Source organism: Panthera leo, chromosome C1, assembly GCF_018350215.1.
Source record: "Panthera leo isolate Ple1 chromosome C1, P.leo_Ple1_pat1.1, whole genome shotgun sequence".
Classification (NCBI taxonomy): Eukaryota; Metazoa; Chordata; class Mammalia; order Carnivora; family Felidae; genus Panthera; species Panthera leo.
This window is the reverse complement of record NC_056686.1, coordinates 93,179,870-93,197,886: the sequence shown is the minus strand read 5'-3', so window position 1 is coordinate 93,197,886 and position 18,017 is coordinate 93,179,870.

Genomic DNA, 18,017 nt, shown 5'->3' with positions numbered 1-18,017 from the left:
CTTAGAGAGCTCTTGGGCTTGTAAACATGGGGTTCCTACACAGAGCACAGTGCCGGACAGCGTCAGGAGAAGGTGTGTGGGTGGGAAGAGAGTCAGGAAGGCTTCTAGGAGGAGACCTTTGAGTTGCATTGAGAGCAAAAGAGCATCAGGTACAGAAATGGGGAGGGGACATTGTAGAGAGAGGAAAGACATGCACAAAGGTCAGGAAAGGCAGGTAACAGCGCATCAGGCTTTGGGCAGTGTGGTTATTCTGTAATGGCTGGAGCCAGGGAAGAAGAAGACAGTGGGAGAGAGGCAGACCAGCGCCATTCGTCAGGTGCCTATAGATCACACATGACTTTTGACTTTACCTTGAGGAGTCACTGAGGAGGGTGTCACTGGAGGGTGACAGGGTCAGATCCATCCATTCAGAATGAATGTTTTCGGAGCTTAGGACGTTGTTCTTAGTTTTGAGGGGCCCGTGAAGAGGTACATATTGTATTGCATGGACTCTTATCCTCAGGAAATGCAGCATCTAATCGGGAAGCGAGAGGATCTGGGGTGGGGAGGTGTCAGAGACTTAATCACATTTATTATCAGCGAAAGGAAAGGAGCCCAGGAACTAACCAGATAGAGAGACAGAGGGCACTGAAGGAGCAAGGTCCCCGGGGAGGGCAGGGGTAAGATCAAGGACGTAAGGAAAGATTTGAGGGGTCAGGAGAAGGGATATTTCACTTTCGAGGTCAAAGATGTGGGTCTAGCAGAAGGAAAGGGGCTCAGGAGACTAAGTGTTGTTGAGAGAGAAGTTCGGGGGACCAGTGGTGGGTCCAGGTGGGGAGGGAAGGAGGAGGGTCAGAGGAAGTTCACTGCCTCATTCAACAAGACAAATGGTTATCGAGCGCTGCTGGGAGAGCGGGGACAGAACCAAGCCAATGTGGTTGCGCCTCCAGGAGCTCTTGGTCTCTTTTTGCCCAGCCTGCTGCCTCGCCTCACCCCTCCCAGGTCCCCATCCCTGGAGGCGTCTGAAACGTCCCCTCCTGAGGACGCCTTCCCATTGCTCTCAACAGGAATGCTTTCTCCCTCCGCTGGGCCCCGAGGCTCTTTGGTCTCCGTCTCTCCAATGTTTGTGTCTCCCTTTTGTGTGTACACTTCTCATCCTTCCTCCAATTAAACTACGAGCTTCTTAAGGATAGAGACAGCTTTTTATCTCCTGCAGAACCCACGTATACCAGGTGCTCGATAGAAGTGTGTTGAATGGACGAATTAGTGAAGGAATGAGTGAATGGACTACAAGAGCCCAGGTCATTCCTCAGCTGGAAAAGAATCCCCCCCTTCCCTCCATGCTAAGCTGAGTTCCTCCCTTCCATCCCACTGCTGCCTGTCCCAGGGCTGGCTGCTGGGTCACATGCTTGTCACAGGCCCTCTGCACTTGGGTAAGGTCAGGACTCTGGCAGGAGGCCAGAGATGCTGGGTTTGAACTCACTCTGTCAGTGAGCCCAGGTGTGAGCAGGACCTGGGGGCTGCACAGGCTCACCAAATGCTCCCGTGGCCTGCTGACCAGGATGCTGGAGGAGCCCTCAAGCCTTCCTCTCTCATAGTCTCTCTTTTCTCTGCTTAAACCCTCGGGTCCCTGCAGGTGACCCTGTCAGTGGGCTACCTTGCTTGCCTAGTGGGACAGTGGTTCCATGTACCACTCACCCCCCCCCCGCCCCCACCTTGCCTGATGGCAGGCCTTCCTCAGGTTGGTCCCAGTCTTCTGCTTCAGCCTTGGCTTTCATTATTCACCTTCAGGCCCCACAAAAATTGGATACCCATCCACTCGATTAATCTTTTACTTTTTTAAAGTTTTGTTTATTTAAGTAATCTCTACACCCAACATGCGACTTGAACTCCCAACCCTGAGATCAGGAGTCGCACACTCCTTTGACTGAGCCAGCCAGGTGCCTCCGACTTGATGAATCTTTATTCAGCGTTTACTATGGCCCGCCTCAAGGTTCGTTGCTGGAATTTCCAAAATAAAATACAGTCCACTCTCAAGGAGTTCACAATCCACGGGGAGTTAGGTAAGTAAGCCAGGTCCAGGGCCCTGCCCCGTCCCATAGTTAGTGCCAAAGGCGGAAGCCCAGGTTGCCATGGGGGCAACTGGAAGAGGAGGTTGAGAATGGCTAATGGGGAGGGGGCATGCCAAGGGAAGATGAGAAAGGAGGGGAAGGGTGTTTCAGCCAGTTGGGAGCGGTAAGTGCGTGGGAGTAGAAGGGAGGGTGGTTTGGTGCAGCTGAGTGTAGGCAACAGGGGGGCTGATGGCAAGGTGGGCAGGGGCTGGGCCATAGAACTGTCACTATGCACCCGTGCCCACTTGTGGAAATAAGTCCCTCCTTAAAGCCCTCTAAGCTGCCACCTCCTCCAACAATTCCTATTTCTACAGCCCACCAGGTTTCGTCCTTTTCAGAACCGGATGGCATTGGGTATCCTTCTGAGGGCCCTTTGTCACGTTCTAGTTTATTTCAGCCTCATATGTGCACCTGCTCTACCCCTTCCCCCAGACTAGGACCTCCTCCAGGGCAAGGACATGTCACTTTAATACTCTCCACAAATATTTAGAGAGGACCTGCTCTGGGCCAAGTCTAGGGTACTGGGAATGCAGCAGAGACCTCCCCAGACAAATTGAATTGAAATACCAAAGTCCCCACCCAGATCTCCTCTGTCCCTTTATCAGGCTCACCAGTGAGTCACCAGGAGGTTGCTTGATAAGCAAGGAACCCATCCAAAGGGAGGGAGGTCATCTGGTGCCACTTGCTGTGTGACTTTTAGCAAATCCTATAACCTCTCTGATAGAGGTAAAATAACTCCTCCCTCAGGGACTTAAGTTGTTAGGAGCAAGTACACAACAAATGTGGACGTGCTAATTGAACTTTATTTTTTTTTTCAGACCAAATTACTATTATTATTATTATTATTATTGTATTTCTTGTTGAATCTTTTAAAACTTAAACTCAATTAGTTAACATACAGTGTAGTCTTGGCTTCAGGAGTAGAACCCAGTGATTCATCTCTTACATATGACATGACACCCAGTGCTCATCCTGAGACGTGCCCTCCTTGATGCCCGTCACCCATTTAGGCCATCCCCCACCCCGCCTCCAGCAGCCCTCAGTTTGTTCTCTGTATTTAAGAGTCTCTTATGGTTTGCCTTCTCCTCCATTTTTATCTTTTTTTTTTCCTTCCCTGCCCCTATGTTCATCCGTTGTGTTTCTCAAATTGCACGTATGAGTGAAATCATATGATATCTTCCTTTGACTGACTTTGTTTCGCGTAGCATAATACCCTCTAGTTCTATCCACCTTGTTGTGAATGGCAGGATTTCATTCTTTCGCATCACCAAGTAGTATTCCATTGTATACATATTACCACGTCTTCTTAATCCGTTCATCAGTCGACGGACCTGTGGGCTCTTTCCATAATTTGGCTACTGTCAGTAGTGCTGCTGTCAGCATCGGGGTACACGTCCCCTTCGAATCAGCATGTGTGTATCCTTTGGATAAAAGGAAGTGCTAGGTGAACTTTCAAGCAGGCTCTAAAAACCAGAAGTTTGGGAGCGCGGTGCTTTCCCACTCTTCCCAGCCAAAGTGCATCTTTCGAGAGGTGCTCCTCCCAGACAAGGCCGTCCTGCCTGGACAAGGCCCACTTGCTCAGCGTGGCTCACTGCTCCTCTCTGGTTTGCACCCATCTTTTTCTGGCATTTCTCATCAACAAGGAAAACGTTCCAGCACTGCTAGGAGGCCTCATGTGCAGGGTTGTGATTTCTGAGCCTGCAGTGCGTCCTCTGATTCTAGAGGATTTACTTCTTGGTTTCTTTAACCTCTGGGTGGAATTGCACCCGAACTTCAACATCAGAAGAATGGAGCTTCTAGAGACATGCTCACATGGTGGAGTTTCTGGAAACCAGAGCCTATTTGGTGGAACTAAAAAAAAGTGGTATGTCCCACCTAAAATCATCCTTAACTGTGCTAACCCAGAGACTGCTGGATCTTTGGTTCTCATGGAGACAAGCAGTAAGGAGCAGGGGCACAGGTTCAAGTTTTGAGAAGACTGCCAGAACCTCAAGTCCTCAGTGGAGAACATTCTACACTCAGCCTTCAGATGAGTCTTCATGTTTAGGGGTGCCTCTTACTCCAGGGAACAGAATTTGGGGGCTCTGGGTCTCAGAGTCAGGCCAAACTTCCAAAGAAATGGCCTAGTGCCCTAAGGGCTCTGCTGGCCTCCTGGCTGCCCTGGCTTTCCTTCGTTTCCATTTTCCTCTCCTTCCCTTTCTTCTAGGCTGACCTCCACAATGTCCATGACTATTCTGATCTTCCTTCTCTTCGGCGATGGGAGAAACGAGGAAACAAGAAACAGAGAACACTAGATGGTGGTCAGGGCCCTGATGAGAACGAGGTAGGGGCTGTGGTAGTGATGTTAGGGTGGCCTTAGAGGTGCAGTGAGGACGGCCTCCCAGAGCGCATGACATTTAGGCCGAGACCCCTGTGACAAGGAGCCCGCTGCATGGCAACTGGGAGAAGAGAATTCCACGGCTGGGGACACATCAGCTCTGGCTCCCGCTTCTGCCCTTGGCCCAGTTTCGAGCCAGCAGCACGGTCCGCAGTACGAAGAGGACCAGGAGGAGGGGCGGGAGGAGAAAGGACAGGATAGAAAGGACAATCCGGGTGTCTTCTGATCTGCAACTTGGGGCGCTGCGGTGGCTGTGGGAGGTGCGGGTCTCCTCACCCTGCTGGTCCTCAACCCCTCTCCCAGGATAGACCCCTTTTCTCAACATCCCACCCCAAGAGCCCAGCTCCCCTCTCCCCTTGTCTCCCGCCCCAGTCTGACTCAGAGCCCCCGGGGTCCCAGGCTCACAGCAGCCAGAGGTCTCCCTTCCTGTCATCTGGCAGGTGAGCAGAAGGGTGGGGTTCTTCTTCCTCCCTCGCAGGGGACGCTAGAGCTCCAGACACAGCGAATGGGGGAAGCTTCCTGGAGCCACTCCCAGAGGCAGACCCTGGAAGCGGAAGAAAACCTGGGAGTCCTGCCCTCTGTTGCCTGGTTCCCTAACTTTTTGTTGGTTGAGAAAATGCTTATGTGCATATGGATTCTGGACTCTGCTCCAAGTCTGCTCTCTTCCTTTCCTTTACACCTAAGTTTGCAGCTCCTCTCTCTCTCACACACACTTTGTAAAAATTTAAGTTGAATTCTTTATTTTGAGAGAAAGACAGAGAGAGAGAGAGAGAGAGAGAGAGAGAGAGAGAGAGAGAGAATCCCACCAGGCTCCATGCTGTCAGTGCAGAGAGACCGATGCAGGGCTCAAAGTCACGAACCCACGAACTGTGGGCTCAGGTTTGACCTGAGCCAAAATCAAGAGTCAGATGCTCAACTGACTGAGCCACCCGGGTGCCCCTCTCTCTCACTTTTTAAACATCTTTATTGAGGTATAATTTATATAGAAAAAACTGTACACAGTTAATGTGTACAATTTGATGAGTTTGGACACACGCATATACCTGTGAAACTATCACCGCAATTAAGGTAGTGCACACATCCACCGCTTCCGGAAGTTTCTTTGTGTCCCTTTGTGTTTTGTTTTGCTTTGTTTTATTTCTGTGGTAAGAACACGTATCAGGAGATTTGCCCTCTTAACAAAATTTTAAGTGCACCACATAACACTGTTAGCTAGAGACACTGCAGCCTTCTCTTATTAAATGTTATGGCTCACACAGAATTCTGTGGCACGGCCGAGCCCGGGAACTGGGCGACGTGACATCACTCTTCTGTAGAGAAGAACACATTCTAAACTCCAACAACTTTGGGAGTTTGAGCCAGCCTGCCATGGGGACAGCTATAGTAGGTTAACTCTTGCCAGGTTCTATGTCAGAGGGGTGGGTTTCCATCCATCCCCGTCCCTGCCCCCGTTCCAGGTTACACCCTTCTGCGGGCCCGGAGCCCTCCGTCCCTTCCTTCGGTGCTCACTTCCTTAAGAAGCCTTGCCTGACATTGTCCCCGACTCTGATGCCCTCACTGGCTCTGGCGTCCCCCTCAGAAGGTGTGCCTCAGCACCAGCCCTGGCCGGTGCATCCCCCCCCCCCCCCACCAACACCAGCCTGGGAGGGCCGGAAGGGCACCTCCTCTCCCCTTCCTGGCCTTCACTCCCCCCCCCCAGCTGGCTGGAAGAGGGTTTCTGGGGCTGCCTGACTCACCAACGACTGGAGCTGTCAGGCTGGCTGTCATGTGGCATGGTGGGTCCTAAGCGGGTGGGCGGGTGGCAGGGGTTGGGGGATGGTGTGCTCCCAGCCTCCCTCCCCACTCTGTGTTGTCCTGTGTTGCTGTTTTGGTGCCCAGGAAGCTGGCTGGGGAAGGGAAAGTCTGACCCCTCTTCCTGTCAACAATGACTTTCTGCTCGGAGCTGACCCCTCTGGGGTGAGTCACCGGGAAGGGCAATCAGTCTCTGCTAATGGAGGAGGAAGCATCAGTGTGAGAACTTTCCTTCCACAGCCCAAGGCTGCCAGGGGCCTGCGGCTAGATGGGGGCCTTCCAACTGAAAGAGGGGCTCACAATGGCTCCCTGGAGCCCCCTAAAATGGGGGCGGTCTCTAGTCAATCTGGTGTTCTTAAACATGGCTTTGACCATGTCAAGCTTGCTTATAATCTTTGGAGGCTCTTCACTTCCTCTAGAATAAAGTCCAAAGGCCTTAGGTTGGCCCCAACCTCCCTTTTTGACCTTATCGCCTTTTACTCCCCTCATGCCCTTGGCTCCAATTGAAGTGGCCTCATTTACTCCTGAATGTGACGGTGCCCACGGCCACCTCCACACCTTTGTCTTTGGCACACTCCTGCTGTGCCGAATGTCTTTTCCTTTCCAGATGTGTCCGTACTTTATTTTATTATTTCAAAACAATTTTTTTAGTGTTTACTTATTTTTGAGAGAGACAGAGACAGTGTGTGAGCATGGGAGGGACAGAGAGAGAGGGAGACACAGAATCCAAAGCAGGCTCCAGGCTCTGAGCCACCAGCACACAGCCTGATGCGGGGCTCGAACTCACGGACCATGAGATCATGACCTGAGTCAAAGTCGGACGCTTAACCTACTGAGCCACCCAGGCACCCCCAGATGTGTCCATACTTTAAACCCCACTTCTACTCTCACATCATCCATCCATCCATTCAAAAAATATTTGTCGAACACCTTTATGTGCCAAGAGCTGAGGATTCTATCACCAACAAGCTGGACAAGGTAAGCATTCACAGACATGCCAGACTTGTGGAGGGTACGGAGACATAAACAGGCACCTGTAATGTAGTGAGGTGAGCTCAGGGTGCTAAGGAAACACCTGGGAGGAGTACCTGGCCTCGCCCTGAGAAGATCACAGAGGGCTTGCTGGAGGAGGTGACACTGCTGATTTCTTTAAAGGTTTTGTTTTTTTTTTTTTTTTTTTAGTAATCTCTACACCCAATGTGGAGCTCGAACTCACAACCCCAAGATCAAGAGTCACATGCTCTTCCGACTGTGCCAGCCAGGTGCCCCGACATTGCTGATTTCTTGGAGAGTGAGGAGGAGTTTGGTAGGCAAGGGGACCAGGGAGAGAAGGGGGCAGCAAGGATGTTGGGACCGGCAGAAGAGAAAAGTAGGAAGGCCCAAGGCAAGGGACGGTGCATTCTAGGAACTGAAAGTTGGTCATAAAGTCTGGACTAGAGGGTGCCAGGGGGCATAGTGGCAGAAGAGGTTCAGAGCTACCCAGTGGCTCTGCACGGTTTGGACATTATCCTGAGAGCCATGGGAAGCCGATGTAGGGTTTATAGCAGAGGCTTACAATGAGCAGACTTGCACTTTAGATGGTCCGGAGTCACTACAGCGAAGGCCACAGATGGGACGAGGGCAAGCAGCAGGCCTCGGACACCGGTCAGGAGGCGATGTATGTGGTCTGGGCTGGAGGCATGGTGGCTGGAACCAACTGATAGCTGGGGATCTGAGGCATGGGGTGTGAGTGTTCAGTTCTGAGTGTTCAGAGCTCCTTCCAGCCGACAGGACTTGGTGATGGCTTAGCCGGGGGGGGGGGGGGGGGGGAGGAACCAGCATGGCTCCCAGGTTTCTAATAAAGCTTGGGGGGAGACTGTGACTGAGAGGGGCAGTCTGCGGGCAGGGAGATGATGAGCGCAAACTTGAACAGTATGGACTCCTCTAGGGGCAGTTGAGGGCAAGCAGGTGCCGTAGGGGTGGGCAAAGCTAGATATCTGGAGAGAGGTCTGTGTGGACGGATAGACTCGGAGGCCCTGGCTGTATATGGTCATTGAACTGGGAGATGATGAGATGTCCCTCTTCTGTGAAGCCCGCCCTCTCCCTCCAGCTTACGGCCCCCAGCCCTAGCCCTCCCCTGACGTTGTACATGCTGCTTTGTGGTATTTAGCTATTCTCCAAGTATGTATCATCTTCCTGATCAGAGAATGATCAGAGGTCAGCCAGTTAGGAGACCCTTGCCAGGTCCTCATAACAGGGGTGAGAGTCTGAACCCAGAAAGAGGGGACAGATACAGGAAATATTTTTAAAGGGGTTTTAGTGGGCCTCATGACTAGCTGGGTGCATGGGGTGAGGGAGAAAGAGGAGTCCCAGCTACCCTCAGCTTACTGGCACAGGGGATTGTTTAGACGACAGAAAGAGGGACAGGTTTCAGGAGGGGGAAAACAGGTTCAGTATAGGACCCACTCAGTTTGTGATGATGCCTGCAGAAGGAGTCTCCAGCTGTAGAAGTCCAGACATCACAGGGCACTGGAGTCTGAGGCCAAGAGGGGAGTGTGGAGTTCTACACGAAGCAGCCTCATCCATCCCTCTCCCTGTTCCAGCCACACTGGCCTTCTTTACAAGCTCATTTCTCACCTACCTCAGGGCCTTTGCACTTGCTCTTTCCTTAGCCCCAAAACAGTCTCCTCAGACATTCACATAGCAGATATGTGGCAGATATTACATGCAGATCATTCAGGTCCCTCTGGAATAGCCCCTTCCCCCATCACTTGCTGTCTGCTGCTTGTTTCCATGTTCACCATGGCACGGATCACTCCCTACCCAACATTCTGTCATGAATTGTTTTACATGTTTTTCTGTCTCTACCCCTGGAACTTGACTTCTCTCAGGGCAGGGGTGCAGTCTGTCTGGCTCACCCGTAGTACCTGCAGTACCCTGAGGTGCCAAGATGGCCAGGGAGTGGAGAGTCCCCGCAGGAAGAGGGGACCCAGAACACAGAAGGCCTCAGGGAGCTCCAGCCTGGAAAAGCCCCTGGGAGCAGGCCACTGGTAGCAGCTGCTGTGGAGAGTGGGGCCGGGCCCCAGACACAGGAGGAGTGAGCTGGGAGCCGGGGAGGGCAGAGGGGAGAGCCGGGAGAGGTTCTGGACGCTGTGCCAGCCTCTGGGATGGAAACTGGGGGTGGGGATGGAGGTGAGGGGCACCAGCTGTGATGAATGATGATCACAGCCCCCTAACTGTTTTCCTGGCCCCGCTTTGGGAGTGAACTCCCCACGCAGAATAATCTCAAAAGCATAAATCAGATCATGTGTCCCCCCCCCTCCCCGCCACCGGCCCCCGCTCAAAAACATTACTGAGAATAAAACCCAAACTCCCTAATGTGATAAACAAGGCCCTTCGGGCCCTGGCCCTGCCTCGTCCTCTGACCTCATCCCCCCACACAAGCCCTGCTCACTCCACTCCAGCCACACGGGCTCCATGCCGGTCCTTGGGCCAAGCACCTCCCTGCCTCAGGGCGTTGGCACTGCTATTCCCTGTGCCTGGAACTCTCTCTCCCAGAGGGTCTCCTGACCCTCTTTTTCCCTATAGTCAGGTCTCTGTCCAAATGTCACTTCCTCCGAGAGGCTTCTCTTGAGCATCTTAGATGGAGCTTTCCTGTCTTCTGTTGTCTTACGCTGCTGTATCTTTCTGCATGGCAGAGCGTTATATCTCCTGTATTTTAAATACGTGTTTATTTGTCAGTTTCTTGTTCACCTTCCCTGCTAAAGTGTAAGCTCCAGGAGGACAGGGATTTTTGTCTGTTTTGTTCACTGCTACCTCCTTAGCACACAGAAGAGTGCCTGGCACATAGTAGGCAAAGAAAAATGCTGTGTGGAATGGATGTTTGAATAAATGAATAACTGAATGTCTAAAGCAAATTTGCAATGAGTCCTATGTGCCGTGTCTCTTCATAGCAGCTTTGCAAAAGGGACATTCTCCTCGTGCAAAGAAAAAAGCCTAGGCTACGAGCAGTTGGGTGACTTGCCCAGACTGAGCTGGAGCCCTGGCAGGTGAGAGCAAAAGGTGAGCACAGCCCACATGAGGCTCTTCTCGCTCTGCCCTGTGGACCCAACACGCCCAGCCTCCCCCACTTTCTCCTGGTTTAGGTGGGGAGATGAGAGGAAGGCTGTGAGGGGAATAAGAAGGGCCAGGGAGAAGTGCTGGGGGAACAGGAGAAGGAGGAACCCAGGAGGAGCCAGGAAGGGCAGGGAATGCCAGGGAGGGTTTGAGGGTGAGGCAGCCCCCCTCCCACGGGAACCGTGGGACTGTGAGAACCGTGCACCCCGCAGCGCTGAAGGGGAACCTTGGGTTCCCACAGCCTACTTCTACCGCCAGGGGATAAACAGGGACTTGCCTCAGGAAGGTATGCATCTGCTGATGAAGGGCTGACCTAGTGGAGCCTTCTTCCCTCCATCCCTCCCAGCAAAGCTGCTGGGAATTCCCCACTTCCTGGTAGGAACTGTAGAACCTTGGGGGGATTTTCCTCAGCCTGGGAATTTGGGACACTGTCCAGCTTTTATCACAACTTCTTCACACTCTGCATAACAACTTCTCCCCCCACTTCCCCCGCAGATACATTTGGAGAGGGGTGGGGGTTGAAGGGAGAGGACAGAGTCACATGGAGACCTCTGCACCTGCTCCAGGAACAGACCCTTTCTCCTCACATCTCCCCAGACTTAGGGAACGGTCCCACCTTGTCCTCTCCTTCAGGAGACCCAGTGGCTCAGGGCACAGTTGCAAACACGCGGCCTCCGAAACCAAGATGGGGCCCAATCCCAGCTGAAGGAGGAGTCTTCTGCTGGTGCACCTCAGAGCTCCACTTTCCCAATGAGTCACTCTAGCCGGGTCCCTGTAGTTCCTGACCCTGCCTCTGCCTGCTGGAAGCATCCCTTCCCTGTGCGTGGCCATATGCAGGAAAGAGTGGCTACCGGGTGGGCTGGGAGTTTCATTGTGAGCCAGCCTCAGAAGGCCCTCCAGGACGAACTGTGACCCACTGGTGTCTGGGTCTAGACAGCAGTCACATGAATCGTGAGCACTCGTCTGGTCTGAGACATTTCCCAAGCCAACTGTTTACTCACAGGTCCCCAGAGCACCTGCTACTTCTGCGCAACTCTTTCTCTTAGATCATTTCAGTGAATGTTGACCCTGCCAGGCCTCGTACAAGGCACCAGGGGAAAGAAGAACAAAAGATTGAGGAAGACACAGCTCCTACCTTCAGGGAGCCTGAGGTTCATGCTAACAAATCACATAGGGTGTTTTTATGACATGCCAGGGTTGGGCGGGGGCGTGGGGACTCAGATAAAGAAAACATCTTTCTGGGGCGCCTGGGTGGCCCAGTCGTTTAAGCATCCGACTTCGGCTCAGATCATGATCGCGTGATTTGTGGGTTCAAGCCCCATGTCAGATTCTGTGCTGACAGCTCGAAGCCTGGAGCCTGCTTCAGATTCTGTGTCTCACTCTCTCACTCTTTCCCTCCCCTACTAGTGCTCTGTCTCTGTCTCTGACTCTCTCAAAAATAAATAAACATTAAAAGAAAAGAAAAGAAAACATCTTTCTGAGCTCAAGGAACTTAGGTCCTACCTGGGGTGACAGGTATATACAATGGTCACTTCACTACATTGGTGGTCCTTTGCCCAACTCAGCCTGCACCTCAAGGTTTTGTCATTGCCTGTCAGCTAGCCAGCGTCCCCACCAAGACACGAACACCTTGAAGGCAGGGGCTAGACTTGCCTCTTTTTTCTTTTTTTAATGTTTATTTATTTTTGAGAGAGAGACAGAGCATGAGCAGGAGAGGGACAGAGAGAGAGGGAGACACAGAATCCAAAGCAGGTTCCAGGCTCCGAGCTGTCAGCACAGAGCCCAACTCAGGGCTTGAACTCACAACCTGAGATCATGACCTGAGCCAAAGTCGGACGCTTAACTGACTGAGCCACCCAGGCCCCCCTAGACTTGCCTCTTTGTATCTTCAGTGTCTCACACAACTAAACAGATTTGCAAGATAAGTTACACAAACGGCTTCTAAACAGCTCACTGTATTACAAGACTGAATATACAAGCTAAATAGAGATTTGGGCAATTTCCTGCCTTTGTTGTAGAGGAAGGGATTTATTCTAAATAGTGGGGAGCAGAGAAGGCATCAGGGACAAGGTGTGACCGTAGCAAAGCCCTACATGGATGGAGGAGGAGAATGGGAAGGACATCCCAGGCTGAGGGGACAGCAGATGCAAAGTCCTAGAGTCAGGAAGGAATATGACTTATGACAGCAAATGTAAGATAGCCTAGCGGGACTGGCACATGGTGCTTGGAAGGAGGAGCGAAAGATGTGGGTGGCAAGGAACACAGGGCAGGGTCAAGAGGAATCCTGAATACCATGCTAAGGAGTTTGATCTTTGTTCTGTAGACACAGAGATCCTCTGGGAAATATTAAGGACAGGCGTCATGGAGACCAAGCAGTGTTTTAGGAAGATTTTATGGATGACTATAAAGGGTCTATGTGGAGAAAGCACTGCTAGGAGTGTCTTCTCTTTGGCCTTGGCCCCTTGAGAAGGGGGAGAAGCTAGGGAAAGTCAGGGTGGGGGGTATGTGCAGAGAAATCATTTAGGAAGCCATTGTAATGTTGGGAGACAGATGACAACGATATGAATCAGAACAGGGGCACTGGCAGTAGACGAGGCAGAATTAGTGACCAATTGGATATGGAAAGTGAGACTGAATTTTCTAGTCAGAGTAATGGAAAGAACACAAGCGAAAGCGTAGGCTCTGGGGATTGGGGGAGGAAGATGAGGCATTCTGGCTCGTTACTGACTCCTTGGGCACCTTAAGTAACATTGAGAAGGACTCATAGAAGATTTTCTCAGTTCTGCTGCATATTGACAGCAGCCTATGCACTCCTTCAGCCTAGAAGGACACAGAGGAATCCATTTTGTTCAAAGCTCACACAAAAATTTCTTTCTACTATGGCAACGTTTCACAGTCCCCTCCTAGTTTTAGCCACCACCGCCTCCCCTCTTCCCACCCACCACCATGACAACCCACGTGGCCCAACAAACAGGGATGTGTTGCCAAGAAGCAAGACGTGTGAAGGACCTAGGAGGCCCTGCCATCACTGTGGATGATGTCACAGCCCATGATGCACCCCAGCCCACACCCTAGCTTCTTAGTTGCTTGGTGTCTCTCTCTGACAACCTTCAGTCCCACTGTATCATGGCCACCCACTCCTATAACCACTGCCCAGACTTAGTCAGCACCCAGAACTCCCCTTCCTCTGCAATTAGTAACCCTGACATCCTTCTATCCTCTCTGCTTTCTAATATCTGTCCTCTGACCCCATCAGAAGCACTTGTCCGTGGCCCCCTCTTCCGCCATATCCTTCCTCTTTCTTCACCTTCCTCTCTCATGGCTTGGACTGTGCGGCTCAGAATTTCATTCATTCTTCCCTGTAATGTAAATTCCCCTTTGTTGCACCACCCCGCAAAAACCCAACTGTGAATCAGCCAGCTCTCCTTTTCCTCTTAACTGTACCTATGTTGGGGGTGATTTCTGCTGCGGAATACCACACCAGCAAGCTGACTGGATCCACATCACTGGTGGTCACCAAGCTTGACCGGGTCCTCAGCACTGCCCGCTATGTTTTCCATGGGCAACATCTATTCAACTCCTTGTACACCCGCCTTTTTAAACCTTATCCCCTGTTCTCAAACCTTGCACATATATACCTCCATCTTATTTCTCAGTGGATGATATCACCTCTCTCTTCAAAGACAAAACAGGAACCTCAAAGCAGGAAATCTTTCAACATCTTGCCATCCCTTCTATCAACCTGCCTGTACCCTCCATTTGCCTCCTGGTATAATGGAAGGTGCATGTCCTTCTATACAATCCTGCCCCTGATTTACTGGATCTCAACCCTTCCTTTCTGCCATCCCCGGGATCTTTCCTGTCCCCTCTTTCTCCTCATCTTCAGCTTCTCCCTCTCTACTCATGTCTTCTCATCAATATTTGAACAAGTTTAAGTCTCCGATATATATTTTTTCAAGTCTCTAATATCAAATTAAGCCCTCCTTTGACCCCACCTCTTTCTCCCACCATCACCTTCTTCTTAATAAGAAAAGGAGAACATCTCAAATCTTCCTATAAACAGCTCTCACCAAGACTACCAACAACCTGTCTGTATATTCGATGAACGCTTTTAGCCCTTGTGTGTTTGATTTTTCTGCCGTGAGTCATTTCTACCACTCTCAGCTCCATGACATTCTCCTCTTTTTCCTTCTTTTTGCTCCTCTACCCAAACCCTAAATGCTGGAGTTAATTGGACCCTGTCCTAGACTCGTCTCCTCTATGTATTGACTCTAAACACCTCTACATTTCCAATGCTTCAAGTCCTTGGTGCTGGCAATTGTCAAACATATGCCTCTGTCTAGACCTCTCTTCTGAGCCTTGGATCATGTATACAATGGCCTGCAGGCTTGTCACCTTTAGTAAGTATAAAAATATAGGATGACCAGTTAAATTTGAATTTCAGATATAACAATGAAAAATGTTTTATTATGAGTGTGTCCCATGTAATACTTAGGACAGATTTATCCTAAACATTTGCCATTTTTCTGAGATTCACATTCATTCCTTATTTTATTTGGCAAGCCTGCATGACTTGGCATCTTTATCGAGGCCCCACAAAAACCTCCACTCCACGTGTCCACAACCGAATTTCTGTGGGACAGACTTGACCGTACATTGTGTCACACAAGCGAGAAAAGCAACGTTGTCCCTGACTCCGTTGCCCCTCTTTAGATCCTGAATCCTTCTAAGTATCCCTAAAATCTGACCACTCCTCTCCAGTGACAGCCATCACCCTGATGAGGCCACCATCATCTTCCACTCACCATGATGTCCTCTCCAGTCCCTAATGTGTGATTGTCACAGAGCAAGCCAAAATATCTTATTTACATGCACATTTTTACATGGCCCTCCTGGTTTAAATTCTAAAGTTTGAAATCCTTACTGCCACCACCATCACCACCCCCATGCCCTGTGTGACTCAGCCTTTGCTCACTGTCCCTTCTCTATATGGACCACTTTCTTTACACTCCATAGCCACTCTGAGCTTCATTCAATTCCTTGGAAGTGTTGAGCCCACTCTTGACTTGAGCCTTCCCACATGCTATCTCCCTGCCTGGAACAATCTTCTCTCCCTCTTTTTCCTCTTAGCTCTTAATAATCCTATAGGTCTCAGCCCCCACCCTTAGCTCCCTGTACTCAATCTTGTGCTTCTCTTTTTTGAGGGGGCACTCAGCATTCTCTCCTCACCTGCTCGTGCCTGGTCTTCTGTTAGACTGAGCTCCCCGAGAGCAGGACATTGTCTCCTACAATGTATCCAGAGCCTCTAACACAGTCCCTAGCCCAGAGAAGGAATTCAATTAACATTTCAGGGATGAAGGAGAGAGTAACCTTTCTCCCCATTCAGCCTGGGAGGTCTCCTCTTATCTTCCTGTGAGCTCTCAGCCCAGAGCACTCCCCAGGACTGGAATGGGTTCCAGATGGGTTTAGAGTGTACCCACCACTACATCCCCCAGGGGGGCATCTCAGTCCTCCAGGTTTAACATCAGCAATAGAGAACCTGCCAGAGTTTTCTCAAAACTGTGTGTCAACAGAAGAAAGGAGAAGGCAGAGTGGCCAGAGATAAATAATAGCAGGTAGACTCCTGAAGGATGATGGCAGGCCCAATGCTGGTAAACTGAGGCAAAGACCCAGCCACCAGGGCAGCCTTGTCTCCAGGCCTGGCTCCTGAAGTGTGGCCTCCAGCATGGTGACCAAAGTCCAGCGGAAGCCCCCCGACAAAGGCTGTATTGAGCTTGGGGATTGCGGAGGGCTCCCAATGGCACCCATCCAGCAGGCTCTTGCAATTGAGGGACTAGAATTGAAGAAGCAATCAAGGCTATAGAGTCACCAGTAAGCAAGTGACCATCAAAGCTACACGAGTGGTGAGACTCCTCCAGGGAGACCACGGGCGTGTCCAAGGGGACGAGACCAATGGCAGAATTGGGGACATCTGGCTTAACGGGTTCAAGAGAGTAAACTATAGAAGAAGTCAAAAAAGAGGAATTGGAGCAGTAGAGAATCATGAAGGTGCAAAGGCTGGGAGCCCAGGAGATAACATTTGAAGAAGCAAAGGTTGAGCAATAGTCAACTGCTCTAGGGAGAGTTAGCTCTGAGAAGTGGAAACTGGGGTTGGAACATGGGACGTCGGTGGTGACCTTTGAAGACAGACGTTAGCTTCTCTCTCTGGTCCCAGCCCCTTCTCCCTTCACTCTGAGTGCTTTCCCCTCCTGTCCATTTCTTTAAGTGGGAAAACCGTTTATGATTTGGGGAGTGGGCGGGAAGGAGAGAGTCGATCCCAGTCAAGCAAGCTCACTGCTTCTGTGTCATCTCCAGAGCCTGTGGCTGTGCTGAGGAAGGTGGTGGTATGGTCCTCACCTTTCAGAGGCTGACGGTCTAGCGGAGGTGTCCAGCTCTGCCCCTTCTCAGGCCAGGGGGCTTCCTGGACGGTCCCTTTTTCTTGAGAAGGTTCCTACAGCCTGCATCCTTCTCTGCGTGTCTCCTTGCCACCACCCACTCTTTTGCCTGAAGTTTGCCTTCTATCTCCCCCCTTCTCAGAGCCCCAGAACCTGCCTGCACAAAGGGCCACAGGCCCCCCCAGTTCTCCACGTTATTCTACCCCCTCCCCCCCCCCCAGGACAAGCCTACAATATACTTCTCTACTTACATCTACTTCAGAGAAACAGAGCAAAACAAGCAACCAGTCCAGCCTGGGTTGGGCGATACAAGGTCTGATAACTCTTACAGCTGTGTGTGGTTCTTAGTGTCTGCTCCCGGTCCCTCCTGGGAGCTTCCATGGGCCTTGACCTCATGGCTTTGTTCCTGAGGGTAAGACCTCCTTCTCCTCTCCACCCCAGTTCAGATATGCAGACCCTGCTTCCCAGCCCACCCTCCCTACCAGTACCCTCCCTTCAGTGGGTACTGAAGCCTTTGGGTCTAAGGGACCCCCATTCTACAGAGCCTCAGACTTATTTAAGAATGTCCCAATGGAAGGCATTCTCTCTTAGGAGAAGACAGGACAGATTAATCTTTCATACGAATGTCTATCTATCTATCTATCTTTCTATTGAGCGTGCATGCCTACAAACAGGGGAAAGGATGGAGACAGAGGAAGAGAGAGAGAATCCCAGGCAGGCTCCTCTGTGCTGTTAGCACAAAGCTCGATGCAGGGCTTGAACCCACAAACCATGAGATCATGACCTGAGCTGAAACCAAAAGTTGGATGCCCAACCGACTGAGCCACTCAGGTGCCCCTCATACTAATATCTTATAATTAATGCCTTTATCATAACAGTGCCAAGAAACTTCCAATGGCTCCCTCTGGCCTGGGATCTGAGTGGGAAATCTTTTGCCAGTGCTTTCACTCCTTCAGGCCAGGCTCTGGGGGAAGAAAGTACCTTCCTCTGGGAGATCAGCAGTGAGAGTGTCCACAGATTTCTCTGCTCCAGAGGCCCCACTGACCCTGGGCATGTCCCCTGCCCAACACTGGACCTCCAGCACACAAGGTATGAGTTTGGGTGAGGAGGACAGGTGTGCTGGAGTAAGGAATGAGCTGCCTTGGGCTTCTGTGTGGCCAACTCCGGATGGCTTCCGCTCCAGCCTCACCCATTTTCTTAGGCGTCTGAAGTCTCTAGGCCAGGAAGGGC